This window comes from Vidua chalybeata, chromosome 3, assembly GCF_026979565.1.
Source record: "Vidua chalybeata isolate OUT-0048 chromosome 3, bVidCha1 merged haplotype, whole genome shotgun sequence".
Lineage (NCBI taxonomy): Eukaryota > Metazoa > Chordata > Aves > Passeriformes > Viduidae > Vidua > Vidua chalybeata.
The window spans coordinates 44,130,385-44,146,936 of record NC_071532.1 but is presented as its reverse complement, the minus strand read 5'-3'; the positions used below and the strand labels follow the sequence as shown (position 1 = coordinate 44,146,936).

At 36.2% G+C, this 16,552-nt stretch overlaps 1 protein-coding gene and 1 long non-coding RNA gene across 4 annotated transcripts in view; one reads left to right on the top strand and one right to left on the bottom strand.

Annotated features, from left to right (window-relative positions):
• ARID4B (AT-rich interaction domain 4B) overlaps positions 1 to 16,552 on the top strand; it is an 87,919-nt gene that overhangs the window by 9,793 nt on the left and 61,574 nt on the right. The gene's annotated exons all lie outside the window — the stretch shown is intronic.
• LOC128784964 (uncharacterized) lies at positions 12,003 to 16,302 on the bottom strand. Its single transcript, XR_008429700.1, has 3 exons — positions 15,785 to 16,302; positions 12,247 to 12,334; positions 12,003 to 12,080 (listed from the first exon to the last, which is right to left on the bottom strand). It is a non-coding gene; the product is annotated as an uncharacterized LOC128784964 (long non-coding RNA).

Genomic DNA, 16,552 nt, shown 5'->3' with positions numbered 1-16,552 from the left:
TTGAGTAATTTCCATTTTCTAAATGCAGATTCATTCTGAGGTGCTCTTCCAGAACTTTACAATGACAATCCACATACCTTTACATGTAGAACATGATTTAGGTAACCGTGTGGTGTCTTTTTCTTCTTTGCAGAATTTCCTGCCTATTTTGCCTGCCTATTTTTCCTGCCTATCCTGCCTATTTCCTGCCTGTAATGTTGGACAATTTAAAAGACATTAAATCTTGGATTCTTTCCTTTACTCACAGATTACTAGTGCAGTATTTACATTCCTAAAATTCAAGTAGTACAAAAGATTGTGTCACTTGGTGACATACTGTTTTGGATACCTGAAAAGTCACTCTAGAAATATATTCTGATATTCTTGATCCATTTTAGAATTGGACTGCCAAGGCTTCTGCCAAGTGTATTCCCTGGAATAATTTAACATGAAGTTCCAGTAAGTATTAGTATGTATATTAGATGCCTGTCTGCACTAATTCAGTTTTTCTTTGCTAGTAGCTCTTTGGCTATCGAGCTAATATTCTGATTTCATTTTACTTTACCTGATGCAAGCCAAAATGTTGGATTGATAAGGTAATCGTCTTTAATTTATAAACATTTAATAAACATTTTATTAAAAAAAAAATATTTCATACCTTGTACATAAAAAAGTAAATATTTATATGTACACTTGCCAGTGTAGGGTAATTTAGGTTTTTAGATGCAAGTAAAGTGAATAAGCTGCTTTTGTTACATTCTGTATTGTAAGACAAATACTCTTTTGGTGACAGCATAGTAATAATAATACATATGAGAGAGATAGGTGTGTGTCCTGCTATGACAGACTTTTTCACTGGTGTTGTATGAGGCATTGGTAGCATCTAGAGGGCAGCTCAAGTGGTAGTAGGTCAGCTTTAAATTAGTGAAATGTTTTTATTTGTGGCTCAAGTAGCACTGATTTCAGTTCAGTAAAATTATACGTACTCTTTTTTTACACTAAAATAGCGAACAATCTTCCTTTTTGTCACTGGAGTAACTTCCTATGCAACAGCACTTCTTTGAACATTTGAAATGGTGTAATGAAATCCTAATTATGGTCTGACAATAAATATTAAACATAGCATTTATTATGTGGAATAAAAATGATCCATGATACTTAAGCTGGCCTCATCAAGTTTCTCTAGTTACGTGTATTGTATTTACTTAGTTGGAGTTTTGAGGGAACAAATCAGCTTTTAAGACCTTTATATAAATATACATATATATTAAAACAAACAAACAAAACCCCAAAAGGAAATGGTCAATTTCCTCTCAAGATACTTGATTCCAGACAAATCCAGATACAGTTTAAGAACTTTGCTATCTTACTGCTGTAGCTGGATATCCTTACTGTGTTTGCTCAGAATTGAACTTGAGAAAAAAACCCAAACCACTGCAATACTTGAATGTGATATGCAGATGGCACTTGTGTTTACAAAAAAACCCTCCTTAGTCTTAAAGGAACTGCACCATCTTTCCTTTTTTTTCTGGCAGTTTCTCTTCAAACAGCTTCTGTGTCCACTGAAACAACATTCCAGCCAAGTAGTACGCGGGCACATCAGTTGCTTAGTAAGGCCAGTGTGAATGCTTTAATTGGGTATTCCTCGTCTCGCAGAGTGATGCATAGTATTTCTGTGAAAAGAAATATTACATTGGGCTGATTTGTCATACGGTAATACTGGAAGATTAGGTTTATCCTTTAAGCCAAGTATTTCAGAATTTCCCTTCAATTATCTTCTTAGGTTTAGGGAAAAAACATTGATCATAAACATATAATTAATTAGAATTTCATTGGCATATGAAGTTGATACTGTAAACTGGTGATTTGATGGAGACACTGGTATTTTATTGACACACATTGAGACTCCTGCATTGTGTCTTGGGACTGAAGACCTCTTGTTCAACTTGTTTCTTGAGATGCCTCTTGTTCAACTTTAGAGAATGGAACAAGGTTTCACGTAGAAAGCAACAGTAGACTTGTAGACACACAAAAGACTATCAAGTAGAACTTAGGGTAGACTTTTTTTCTGTCACTTGAGTAATCCTAAATGTTACTTTTTGAAAAGAGGCTAAAAAAATGAAGGTTTTAGTATAAGAGGCTTAAAGACTTTTAAGAAAAAAACTGGGCTTTACATAATAGCTTCAGCACACTTGAAAGCAGCAAACAGACTCTTACACTGCCTATGCAACTTGAAAAATTTTATTCTCTGTTTTTTAATATGTTGAAGAGTTTTGTGGAATCTGAGCAAGGATCTTTCTTTAAATAGTCACTCCCTGGAAATGGCTGCCATTAGTCACAGGCTAAGCCAGCTGAAGATGTTTTTGAAACAGATGCAGCAATGAGTAGCCAAAGAAACAGAAGTATTCTGAGTGGATAAATTGGATAAAAGGTATGAAACAAGTAGTTTAGGTTCTTTAATTTCTTGAAGTCTAAAAGGTAGCCTACCTGAATACTAACTGCACGTATATTGTTCTTACTCCCTATATTTCTACAGCGGCACTTACACTTTCTGTGTAGCATGCATCTAAAATATATCTTCATAATTATGCAGCACTTGACAAATCTCCTCCAGACTTGTCTTCAACTGGGTATTTCTGTTTTCTTAATATCTGTTTTATTTTTAATGCTTGCAGGCTTGGTTGGCTATGGGTATTTTCTGATGGAAAATCTTGCATCCCTGTTCTGAATAGTTGCCACATTGACTACATTTTGCATTTTTCCCCCAAACCTCCTTTCACAAACTTAAATACTGAACACTTACTCTTCAAGATGAATATTGGGAAGAGGAATGAGAAAGAGAAATTACTAATTTCCTTTTAATACGCTTGCTACTGACTATGCAAGAGTATTTGGCCATAGTATTCTCCAAAAATGAATTGAGATGGGAGAGAAGTTTGCATGTGTGTTTATGTTTGTTAAATTTATGTAAGTTAGGAATTGTGTTCCTACAAGTTAGGATAATTGTAAAACTAGCTCACAGAAGAATATTATTAAAGAAACACTATAGTTTTTATGATGAAAAAAGAGAAATAAAAACTGTGGACTTGAAATTTTAATCCTCACTTTCTTTTTAACCCATATGCAATTGTACTGAGTTACATATGCCTTACTCCAGAAGAGGCATTTATTTCTATTAATCTGGGGAAAGTGGGATATACAAATGAGTTGTTGTTTTTTTCAAGATGGAGAGCGAGGGAAGGATTTACAATTTACTTAATAGTTTGTGGAACTGTCCATTTGAAAGAAAAGTGTATTGTGGAAAATGATGTTTATATTTTTCTGGAAGAGGATCACATAAGTAAAAATCAAGTTTTTTCAATAGTAGAAGTAGTCTGCTTGTGAGCATGATTATAATTTACTGCAGTTTTCCTTGGTAAATTATTTGTAATACTAATTTCTTTGCTACCCCAGCTAACCAGTGTCCAGCTTAGTTAAGACATCTGTGTTCTGCAATGATGTGTATATTTTACCTGACAGCAGTGGCCCAATAGGTGCTGGTAAGAAATGTGAAATTTAACAGAAAATAATGTGGGTTTTTTTTCTTTCAGACCAAGATGATTGGTTATGTGTATATAGCTAGAATATTAACCAATCTGCTCTTCTTGACTGGAAGCTATCTATACTCTTAACCAACTATTTTACTGTAGTGGCAGACCAAACCTAATTTTAGTTGTTTTTTGTGCTGCTTGGCTGCTTCTACATAGTGCACGTGTGCGTATAGTAATGCTAATATTTCACTTCTCTTTAACCCTGTTTGTGTCTTGTCTCTCATTGTCTTTAATGCAGTGCCATGGGTTCTGTAGCCTGTTTTTAAGGAGATTTGAAGATAGAGTTAAGAAATCTTGTTGTTAATAGTCCTGTTCATTGTTAAGGGACCTATAGCTTCACTAGACTATTAAGGGGAAATCAGAACATTGAAAAACTTCGGCTAATGCAACTCTTCTTATGTAAATTTATTTATTTACATATATATAGTCACCTTTTTCTTTGCACGTGCAATAATTGTGGTTGTTTTAAATTTTTACTGGGGGTTTTTTTCTCCTTTTCATTTTTTTTTTTACTGGGAGAGGAAGCTGAAGAATTTTTTACTATTTTGAAAGGCGTAATACCTTTATAGAAAGATAGATTTTCATATTTCCATAAAAGATAGTATGGAGATAGATATTTGTATTGCAGTATAATTTACTGTCAGTTCAAAGGCTGTAAGACTGTACTCCAGGTGTTAGAAAATATAGCCTCTGTATGGACTAAGACAGAAGCACTATTGATACTTTGCATGCATGTAGTTATTGTATGCTATTTGTATCTTAGCTAATGCAATGTAAAATAATTTTTTATTAGAAGGTAGAATCTTATTCACAGGAAGCTTGGAGAGAAATTGAATATTTGTTAAATGTAAAAGGGGAAAAAAAACCACAAAGGAAAGTATTATCATCAGGACACTAAAAATATATATCTAGACTGTATAATCAAAGAGACTAGTATAGATATACCTGTAAATGATAATACTTGTAATTTTTACTTCCAAAAATTTATGCGGTGAAGGTAATAATGGTCAAGTTTACACTTAACTTTTATACACTCACAAACACATGTATATATTTTAATATCTAGAAATTACCTGAAGTTCTTTAAAAGTTTCAATTTGTTGGCTAGCTTGCCTTTGAATTTCATTACAATTGTATTCTATGAGATGTTTCAAAAGCGTAATTGTGGCACTGGGAAGTCAAGGAAAGCCAAATATAAGGGCTTACTGTTTTAAAGCCAAAAATATTGCACTCTTGGTGTAGTAGTTGTTTTATCCAATTGACATGTGTTTTGTAAGCTCTTGTGTAATGTTTCCCTTGGAAACTCAAGAATAGTATAGTAGGTTACTGGTGAAGAATAAATGGCTAATTTAGACCAGGAGTGAAGATCTGTCAAAATGTTCAAGAGAAGGATTCCCTTAATGCTAAAAACTAAGGAGAAGTGTAGGGATTAGTGTGTATCTAGTTGAAGTCAAACATTGTCAAAATCCAAAACAAGTAAAAAGTATTTTTAGTTTGACTAGTTTGCAAAATGGGAGTCTTAAAAGTTACTGCTGGCACTGACCTAGAAAGGAAGACAAAACTGTTGATGTGTGCATGCTAAATCTCCTGAAGCTGGTGGAGAAATTGAGGATATTTTTTCAGAGCAAGTCACTGGAAAGCAGAGGAGAGCCTGGTTTGCCTGCTCTAAAGTGCATCTTCAGGTTCTGTTACTTGTATTTATATCTTAGTGAATCTGAGCCTTGCACTTTGTCTGGGATGAAAACAACCGGTTTGGAGAAGCCAGGAGAAAAGCAAAAGGCAAGTTGGTAGAGAGAAGTGGAGTTTTTTCTGTAGGTAAGGTATTTTTGTGCTACATGCTATTAATTTAATATATATGAACTGGAGACTCAGATGACTGTATCTTCACCAAGTCTGAATTTATCAGAAGAAACTAGATGCCAGAGGTGTAATTGAAGGAAATTACCTTTGCAGAGATATTGACCCTTCCTTCAGTTGATGTTTTTAATTGCAATGTCAGGCTCTGTGAAGAGGGAGAAAGTCTGCATATTCATATTCCTGTAACTGCAGTGCTTCGGGGTGCATGTGCTGTGTCAAACAGTGCTAATGGAATCCCTGGGTTAAATGCATGCAAGACCATGAGAGGGCTGAAAGAATGTTTTCTCATATTTTGATCTCTTTGCCAGTGTGGTGTAACCTGAAACAGGTTTTCTGGATTCAAGTATGCCTTAGTGTCTGCTATTGCTGTTAAACCTAATGGGGTTACTCTGTGCAAGGCAGTGACTTGTGAGCAATCTCGCTTGTCCAGCTGTATGGCTCTGGTTAATTTTCTTGTTCTACTGTAGATCTCTGCTCCTTAAAGGACTTCTAAAGACTGCCTCACCACTGGATCATCATCTTGATACAAGTTATCTGTAGTACAGTACATTAAATATCGCATTTTTCAGGAAAGTCAAACCAAGCAGTGATTTTTGACAGGACTGATCCCATTTATAAATTGAATTAAGTAAAGTGCCTCTTTTGTGGTAAATTCTGAAATTTTTGAAATTAATCTTGAAATCAGTTCTCAGTTTACAACTGGACTTCTTATTTTACAAACACAGATTAATGAAAGATTGTTTAGTTCTGTGATCTAATGGTAGTGGCATTTTACTAGTTCTCTACAAAAATTATAAAAGTATAATATAAAGTTAAAATTATAAAAGTATAATATAAAGTTAGAGCATTCCTAGAGAATGCTCAGTTAATCTGCTTTGTTTGCAAATAATGTGTACTGGAAAAAACTTAACATTAACTGTTTTTTTGAGTGCTATCCAAGTAGATTAGACTTTGAGTACAAACTTGTATTTGACCTTGCATATACTCCAGTGCTGAAGTGCTTTCAGCCAGTTTAAAGCCATTTCAGGATTTTAGTGGAGATGTTTGACCAAGAGCTGTTTGTTTGACACTCAGATCATTTGAAGAAGAGACAGCTTGACTATCAAGATATTACAGGAAAAAAAAAAAAAAGGTAGGATGGTAACTGTAATCTTTTCCCATCCAGCTAAGAGCCTCATACATTCAATTTTTGCAATTTGGAAAAAAAAAGAAATTTAAGTGCTAGAGTGTGGAATGAAAAGGTAAATACAGAAAATGCTATCAAACACCCATGGGAAAAGAAGAGGATTATTTTCTCAGTTTTGAAATTTCTGTGGGTTTTTTGCAAGAATCTTACGAGTTCTAAATGATTGTGGGGTACTACTTCATCTTGTCATTTGGGGCAGGTTGCCAATTTGTCCATTGAGTTATCTGCTCCTACTTTGTTAATGCTGCTGTGTGATATTGCAGCGAAATGATACAATGTACCGAAGTGAAAGAACTGCAATTTAGCAAAAGTAACAGAAACAAGTGAATTCATGAGTTGAAGCACTTTAGTGCCAAATCAAATGTGTATCAGAACAAGTGCAAAAGGAGGGATGCACAGGGAGAGGCATCGTCATTCATTGGATTGGAATTTATAGGGCCTAGGCTTTCCCCTTTTACACTTGTAAGTTGTTAATTTCACTCACAAAAGAAGTATGAAAGAACACACCATCTGTTTTAACTGCTGGTGCTGAGCATCTAGCAGTACACATCTCCCCCCCCCACCCTTCCTAGTTTCAGAAATTAAGAACTACTGTTGGCAGTAGGTAGTGTGTGTCACCAACTTTGATTATTTAAACTAATTTTATTGGATTTATTTTTGATCACTACTTTTTGTTGTTGTTGTTGTTCCCTGCAGGTAGACAGAGATTTTAGAATATTTATCTTAGCATTCCTGGCTTTCTCAGAGGAGTAAATAGGTTCAAGCCTTTTTACTAAACTGATTTTCTAACTTTACATAATGATCAAAACTCCATCCTGATGATTATTCAGAGGAACCAGGAAAAAACAAATAAATGAGTGTGACTTGCATTTAGAACAGTTCTGTTTGATTAGATTTCTGTCATAAAGAAGCTATATACTTTTCCACCAGTTAGGTTTTAAAGCACTTACATTTTTAGAAGTTTCCTGTCAGTTCTGTAGCAGTCAGGCTGTTTTGCTTCTTGCCATTTGTCAGCTCATAATTCTACACAAAACATTCATATTTTGATTCTTATACAGGTAGTTGTGTATTTTGGTTGCAAATACAGCAGAAATCTAATAAGAAACTGTATTAAAAACAAGCTATGTTACCAAGTTTTTGTAAGCACTAAGAAAAATACATTATGAAATTCTGATCCATTATAATGGGATGTCTTTGAGGCTAAAAACCGCACAGCTATTATAGCCACAAGATTGCAGGATTTCAGAGCAATGAATGTAAGTACAAGGCAAGGCAGCCAGCATTGGCCTGCATAATTTGTTGAGAGGAAGTGGAGACTGACTGCAACAGTTGAGCTTTTAAAACTAAAGAAATGAACAGATTGTTGCTGAGTGGAGTTGTGTACAGAGTATTTTTAAAATTAGTATTATGGTAGGTTGAGCTCCAACCAGAGATGAAACCATGTGCATACTTCCTGTCTGTCTGAGACATCACACAAGTGTCTGGGGGTGGCAAAATGAGTTTTGACATACATCAGCACAAATCAGAAGTGGTAAAGCTGGTATTTCTTTGAGTGATTTTTCTGATTACTTTGATAGGTTGTTTTGTGTATGCGGCACTTCACAGAATCTTGACAAGCACAGGTAATTGTTTATAAGACTTCATGTTCTGTAGTTGCCCTTTATGAAAATATTTTGTTTTAGCTGTGGGAGTTCCTTGTTGATTCAGAATTTGCGTGTGAATACCTATAGCGATATTAAGCTTAGTTTGACCTGTTACCTCAAAAGCTGCTTGATCATCCTTTTAGTGTGTATTTAGTAAGACTGTTGATTTAAAGGTTTGAAGTGAATGGAGTATTTTAATTGATCTTATGATCTCTTCAAGCAACTAGTTACACATCATATTAACATCCTTTTTTTAAACCTAAAAACTCTGTTCATCCTGAAGATGAAGATTCAAAATGGGATTTTGAATGCCCTAGACTATAAGGTTAAAGGTCCCTGCAATATTGTTTTTTTCCTTTGCAATGAAAGAGCACTTGAGTCTGACACTATAGGCCAAATCCAGTGAAGGACTCCAGCTAACCTTTGGGTGTTTGTGATACTTCTCAGTGCGAGTGATGGCACTGTGGAAGTCTCCTTTGTATTATAAATGTCGGCATGTGGCAATGGGTGCTCTGTCCACTGGGCAGCAACAATTTGGTAATAGTACTTTGTAAAGTAGGGTAGATTCTGTTGGATGGTTGGCTCAGAACCTATCTGCAAGCACTCCTGACTCGTTCAGGCATCTCATTTCCTCCTCTAATGTGCTTCATGTCATGAATTTGCAATAGTTCAGGTCCTCTGGAAGAGTGAGGCTGGTGCTTTAGTCAATGAGTCAAGACTCCCAGCACATTGAATGGAGAACTTTGCTGCCTTCTCATCTAAGGTTTTAGTGTCTGGGGCTGAAGGCAGCCAGCAGGCTGAGCTGGGGAGCCATCAACACTTGCCAATTTCATGGTGTGGTACATGCTGCATTTGTAGTTCACTGCCTTTGAAAATGGAACTTCCTGCATGCTATCTCCACCTCCTGAGGGGGAAGTCCTCAGAAAAATAGCCAAAAAATAAATGGAACATGAGGCAATGTCATATTTCTGCCAGAAAGGCAAATGCTGTACTGAAATGTTAAAGTATTGCTTGAAAATTGTGTGAAATTGTATTTGCTTCTTTTGAAATTAAGTAGGCCATACCTGTGTCCAATTAGATCAAACTCCAGAGGGACAGTTCAAAATACAGGGCCTATAGGTAAGTATAAATACTTCGGGTTTTTTTAACCCATAGATAAAATTTACACCATAAGTTATTGTTTTCTTTTAAAAATTGGATTACTCTTAAGTTGCATCTCTTGGAAGTTACAAAGCAGTAGTACACTTGTCTCCATCTGCAATATTGCTAAGACAAGAAATAACAGTAGCGAGGAGTGTTTAGATGAGGAAAGCCTGTAAGCACTGCAGAGTGCGGGCTATTCATTCCTAAATGTAAGAATAGGTATTATGGACACCTGTTACGAATAATACAGCTAAAATGATCCTGCTGAGAGGAACGACCTTGACAACCTTTTATGTGTAATTAAGTTTTTGTTTGTTTTTCCCAGGAATGTCATCCATTGTAACATAACATTTAATAAAGTGGTTAGATGAAGTTATTTCAGTCTCTTTGCAGATATTTCCAAAACTAATTTTTATAGTTCTTTTCTAAATGTCTTGTCCCTGGCCAGCAGTTTTACACCAAATTACTATGCAGCAGTGGAGGGAGCATGGCAGATGTAAAATCCGCTCTCTTGTCTAAAATTTCTTGTGTTGCTGTGACATTAGACATTTTATACTACCATACTTTTGGTACACTCTTGTGTACAGTTGGCCCTCTGCTACAAATTAATTTTGTCTCCAGAAGCACAATGCACAAGTTCCTAGTTCCTGAATGCTTGGATTTGTGCACAGCCTTCATGTGCAAATTGGTTTGGCTTAACTTACTAAATAATGTGTCTTGAGGAAGGATTGGTTTTCAATAAGAAAACTTCTCTTTTTTTCGCTTTGTTTTGTATTTATGTTTTTTGTTTTGTATTGTTTGACAGCCGTGTGTAGGTTTGGCATTACTTTTGTGTACTCCCCCATCATTCTCCTGGGTGAAAACCAAATCCAGAGGCAACACATTAATTTTTTACCAGATTAATGTTGTGATTTAATGTGTTATTAAATGTAGTTAGTTATTAACATGTGTTAATGTGTTTAATGTGTTAAACTTTTAATGTGGGATTCTAAAAAGTACTTTATATTAAATTACAAATCAGCTGCAGTCATGATTTCATACAAATTTACAAAAAAAACCATCTTCAATGCTTAGAATTTTGGAATATAATTTTATCAGTACATATTTAAACATTGTCAGACTAATAAGATCATAGCTGTGTTTAGTGAATTGACTTGGGTTGGTGTTTCAGAAATCTCATTCTGCTCAGGGTTTTTGAATTGTATGTCATTCCTTCAGCTTTCCCTTTCTGTTCTGACTTAGGAACAAAAATAACTCCTCCCCCCTTTTTCTTCCTCATAGACAGTTTAGAAAGTGTTGTACAAACAGTGGAAGCAAACCAAGGCAAGAAACTTTATTTTGTATCTGCAGAAAAAGAAGTCATGGTTTATGGTTGGGGTTTTTTTGGGTGTTGGTTTTGAGTTTTGCTGGTGGTTTTTTTTAAGGTTCAGTTTTTCAATTTAGCATTAATTTGCTTCTAAAGTTTTACAGAACAGAAAATAGTTTTTTAAATCAATGATAATAAACAGAATCTTAATATGCCACAATTTCAGTGAAAAAAAAAACCAGCATCCTTAGGTAATTATCTGATTTTAGTATCTGTTCACTGATCTTGCTCTTGCTAGTTTTACTACCTAAAAATATTTCTGTCAACTGAAATACCACTATTATCAGTTACCTAGAATACAGACAAGTCATTTCACATACACAGAGTTTCCTGTTCGGTATACTGTTATACTGAATTTACCGTGCAACTAACTTCTTAAAAAGAGAACAATAATTAAATTGTCTATGACTGGAAATAGAAATAATGCGCAAGAATTATCAAATTGTTTTAAAAATAGGTTTGTTTGGGTTTTTTTTCTCTTGAGAATTCATTTGACTGTTGTTTTTTCAGACTTTACATAGTCACTTCATCATTTTGCTCAGGAACAGCCTGGAATGGTCTGTTTGATTAAACTATCAAATGATCTTTTTTCCAATCCATTTGGAGTGCAAGCATATAATTAGTGTATCATTCTTTTCAGTGCTTTGAAACATCCCAGGTTTTTCAGAGCAGCATCTCTAGACAGAACTGTGGCACATTTAAAAAAAAATGAGGCACGTTTTCCAGACCCAATACTTTAAATAACGCTCCTAAGCAACACCTGAAACTTTTAGTTGGCAAAAGGGTGTTTATCAACGTAAAAATTGAATTTAACTTAGTTAAAGTGCTGAACAGGTATCGAGAACATATTTTTTGCTGAATTATTTTACCCGCTAACAACAAACACTTTACTGATTGCTTCCTTTTTTTAACTTGCAGTTCTCCATACTAGAATGAATTTTGGTTCTTGCGCAAAACACAGGAAATGTGAAAGTAGTCTTTAAAATATTTGTGATTAAGTGTCTTCATCGAGAAGCTCCTTATTTAAAATTAATTGTTACTTTTTTATCTGTATGTATGCAGAAACAGTGTTCAAGCTTGAAATGTCCAAAAAAGTCTGGCCAAAATGAATGAAGTTGTACCATTTTACACTACTAAGCTATAATGTTAAATAGTTTGAATATTTAGCTAAACCTTACAGGAAAAAAATGCAATCTGGTAGCTATGGTAATAATTGACTTAAAGAAATATTTTATATTTAGGGGGATAAACAGAGGGAGCAGGCATTCAAAATATATTTTCTTCATGTAGTCATTCAGCAGTACAGAACAAGAGACCTACAGAAGGAATTGTAAAGAATTGGCATTATTTTTAGAGAGCTTGATCAGCAGTTCTGGAGTGTTTTTATTAAATAAAAAATTAATAAAGTGATATACTGATAGAAAGAATACAGATTTCTATTCTTAGGTCTGAAAGTACTATAGAGAAACATAAAATACTTACTTGCCTTTGAGTAAGGTGTGCATTACCCCCATTTGGCAGACTTGAAAGTCGGTACAAGCCTGCTGGGCTACATCATGGTGCACCAAGTCTGTGACCAAATTAGGAACAGAATCAGAATTCACTGGGTTTTATTCAGTATGGTAGGTGAAAAATACCTAAATGCTGTAATTTTTTAAATCATAGTCACATTTCTGGATTTTCTATTTTGAATAGGAAATGAGGTAATTACAGTTTAGATGTTTGGAAATTACACTACTTAGTAAATTTCTGGATGGAGAATTGAATTGCTCTTTGGCAATGATTAGGATAGACTAACTTTTAAAATCTTAAAATTGTTACTTCTCATTCTCTTGGTAGAGTTAAAATGTTTTTATAATTTTATTCATCAACTTATAGTTCAAAAAAAAAGGAATTAGTTCCATAAAAATTCAACTTTACATGGGTAAGTAAAAATAATGAAAATCCATTCTACATTTAATACAGATATAATAAATAAAAGAAGTGTTACTTGTGATTACTGAATTGAATTTCTTGTTTTGGGTCTCTTGGTCCTTCATGATCTTAGAAACTGTAAATCCTTTCCATAGCTCACTTCTATTTGGAGGGGAAAATCAGCTTTTGAACCCTTTCAAGTCTTTAAGAACTTTAAATAAGCTTGGCACTGGACTGATCAAACTGAATAATTTGAAATAAAAGAAAATACCCGCTTTGCACCTGTAGGGAAGACTAAAGCTGTCAGAAGTTGATTTAATGCTTCCAGACATGAGTGCACTAGGCTCTGGTTACTTCCAGCTTGGTCGAGAGGATAGACAACGATGATATTTTGCCACAGTTATGTGCTGTATAATGTTTGCTTACAAATTGGTGAGGTGTTACTTGAAACTTCCTGTAGATTTTAAATTGAAACTGGAAATACGTTTCATTACAAGAACTCCCCTTCCCCCTCCTTTAACTTGTAAATGTTTGGTCAGGATGTTTCCTACCATAATTTTGATTTGTGAGCAAATATTGATAAAATGGAACCATTTTCTTTCATAAATTTTTATATATATATATAAAAAATAGTTCTGCCTTTCTGTGAAATGTACAACGGTAACAAAACCAAAAAGCAAGTAAAAATCTGATTATTCAGTGAGAAGAAAATTTGCTCAAAGCACACTCATACTCTTGGGCTTTCATGTAGTAGCACTTTCATGTGGAAAACATCACTGCCTTTTATTCTATTTTGTAGTTTGCAAGTTTCAGAAAAATTCCTCCTTCTTCCTGTTGTGGTGTTCTCATTTCTGGAAGGTGGATGATAGGCCAATTGTTTTACTTTTTTAAAAGGAATTTTTTATTTTCTGGGCTTTAGTCTTTGTTTCAGATACTTCATTTGCCTTTGAGGAATTGTGTGCCTTGGTGATACAGTTTGTAGAAAGGTTTTAGAAGTTTCTTTGCCTTGTTGCTCTGAAAATACATGAGAAATGTATTTGAAATCAACTATAAAGTTATTATCTGCAAAACTGAGTATATTAGAAGTGTTATAATACCTTTTCCTGAAGATATTTGCTATTACTATAAAGTTGAACATCCTCCAAACTACAGCAGGTTGAACTGTAAGCAAAATCTTGCACTCTTAATTACACTGTGATTTTGCTTATTAAAACATTGATTCTGCAGTGTGTAGGTGGATCTCTGCTGTTGGGTGGAACTTAGTGCAGTTTGAAAGTATTTAATGTAATAATCTGTATGTTAAATGCATCAGTATTGGGGGAGGAAATTTCTTACATGTTTGTGTTTTTTTCACCTGTGTTCATGGAAATGTTTTTTTAGAACTTGTCTAGGAGATGTTGAATTTACTCGTTTAAAAAAAAAAAAAGAAATATGTTTTTTAAAACTGAGTCTTTTCTAGTGCTACTTCCTTGCCCCAAAAGCTTCTGAAAGCCTAATGAATGATGTTGAGGTGGCTGCTAATTTTGCAGGATGGAAAGGGAATTTAAGGTTCCAGCTATGTGAAATTTTTCCTCTTTATTAGAGGACTTTAAGATTTGGCTTGGTTTTGGATTGAAGTAGTGGGGTATTATTGGTGAGTTTTCCTACTAAATTATGGGACTGGGATGACTCTTGATGGAATAGTCAAGTATGTGTGTAATGATTCCACTTGCAAACTGTGTTTCCATCTTAAATTATGGACTATAGAAAACAATGAGAAAATACTTCCCTTGGAAAAATAATTTCAAAACACCATAGGCAGTAGGAAAAAAGTTTTGCCACTGCTTCTCATGCTTACTGTGGGTGAGCAAAGAAATCAGATTTTGAGCCTTATGATGATTCTTTTGAAACTTAATAATAATTTGGATGCCAGGCAGGGTCAGGAGGAGAGGGTCTTGAATCTTTAACAAGCTTTCCCTGAACCTCGGTTAGTGAAATTAAACAAATCTTAAAATTTCAAAATCAGTCCTTTCTTTTCACTCATTGTGGGATAGCTGGGGTGGTTTGTGCTTGGCGAAAATATAGTTTCTTGACTCAAGAGTCTTGCAGAGTAGATAAATGCTGAATTTTGAATATTTAATGCAAACTGAAATCTTGGCTCTTCAGATTTCATATACATTAAATACTGAGGGAAGGTTTTTCTCTTTGTATATTACTCCAAAAGCAGTCCTGCAGGCTTTCGTAGGAACCACGTCTGCTATGTTTCTAGATTGAATACTTAATCTTGTTTTCATGTGGTTTACTTGGAACATCCTGTGCACAGTGCAGAAGAATACAGATTAGGAGATAGAAATAATACATTCACACGCACTGTAGTAGATGCGCTTATGGGCAAAGCACAATGTAAAGCAATTTTATCAGCTGCTGTATGGCATGACAGACCTTACAAAGGAATTTGAATATAGTAATGCAGCACAGATGAAAGAAGAGACGTGAGGATGATTTCATCCCATGTAGATGGAAAAATATATGTGGGTAAAAAAAAATGCTGGAAAACCAACTTCTTTACAGCTTTAAAATGTATGTAAAAGCATGATGCTACAATTTTAGATTGCAGTGTTAAAACGGTGATTTCACAGTATCTGGGAGAGGTCTCCCTCTCTGTGTTTTCTCCCTCATACATGGAGGACCAGAACTATTAATACCAATGTATATATCTAAATTCAGAAGATGTCCAGGTTGTTTTATGATGTGGGCATCTAGCCATTCATCAATCCTTCCAGGTATAATCAGCTCGAAGGCTGGAGCAGAACCCTTCCAGCAGCCTGCTTTTCCTGCCAAAGAAAATTCCACCGCTGAATTGGGGGAAATTGCTGACTGGTCACCTAGAGACTGCTTCTTATTTAAGTGGTAAACCAGCTTTTCAGCTGCGGCAGCCTGTGCTGCAACTCCTCTGCGCGCACAGCAGTTGTGAATTGATACAGGAGAGAAACTTTTCATCCTACTCCCATTAACAAACCAAAATTAAGTGCTAGTAGTAGCATGGCGGTTGTCAATTAGTTTGGATTTCCTAATGGAAAGTGCAAAACTGCAGGAAATGCTTTTCTTTTTATCCCTTCTTGCTCACCCAAGACAGCGCCGGAACTTTTTTTCATAGTAATTTGGCCGATGATTTAGGATACTCAACGCCAGGCGCATTCCAGCGGCGTCCCGGAGGAGCTGTACTGCAGGGCCGCGGGCACCGCTCGCACGTTTTCCCGGCCGGATCCCGGGAGCTGGCAGTGCTGGTGGTCCGTGCCCGCCTGCAGCAGCGGCAGGCTCCCAGGAAGCCCTGCGTGCAGATTTACTCGGCAATCGCCTTAAGGGGACAAATTTAGTTTACGGCAATCCGCACTTAATCTGCCGAAGCCGTGGGCGCCTTCGGAGAGAGAGCGAGGGTGGACGGCTGCGCTCGGGGTTGGTTCGTGCAGCCAGAAACTTCTGGCAGCTTCCCGGCTCCGGCCCCTCCCCTTAAAGCGGCAGCTCCCTGGAGAATTGCTGGTGCCCGCCTGCCCCCCCGAATGAGCAGAGCAAGTCACCCAGGCGCCGTCTTCCTCCGGCGGCCTTGCCGAAGCTGGAGCATCGGGCCCGGCTGTCCCCAGCTCCTCGGGGCACTGCTCGAACGGCCCTGGTAGCGCTCACCCCCCCCCCCCCCCCTCCGCAACGAATGCTGGCGAAGGGCTCATCCCGATCTCTTCCCAAAACAGCCTCTTCGTAGCCCCCGCCTGGCTGCGGCCGCGGGCTTCCGCCTGGTACAGCCCTCCCCTGGTGTCCGTGTGTGGACGGATGGCTGGCTCCCCTTCGGTAGCCTGGCCTCGGTCATTCTTGCAGACAAAATACTGATTCCTCTTGGAAC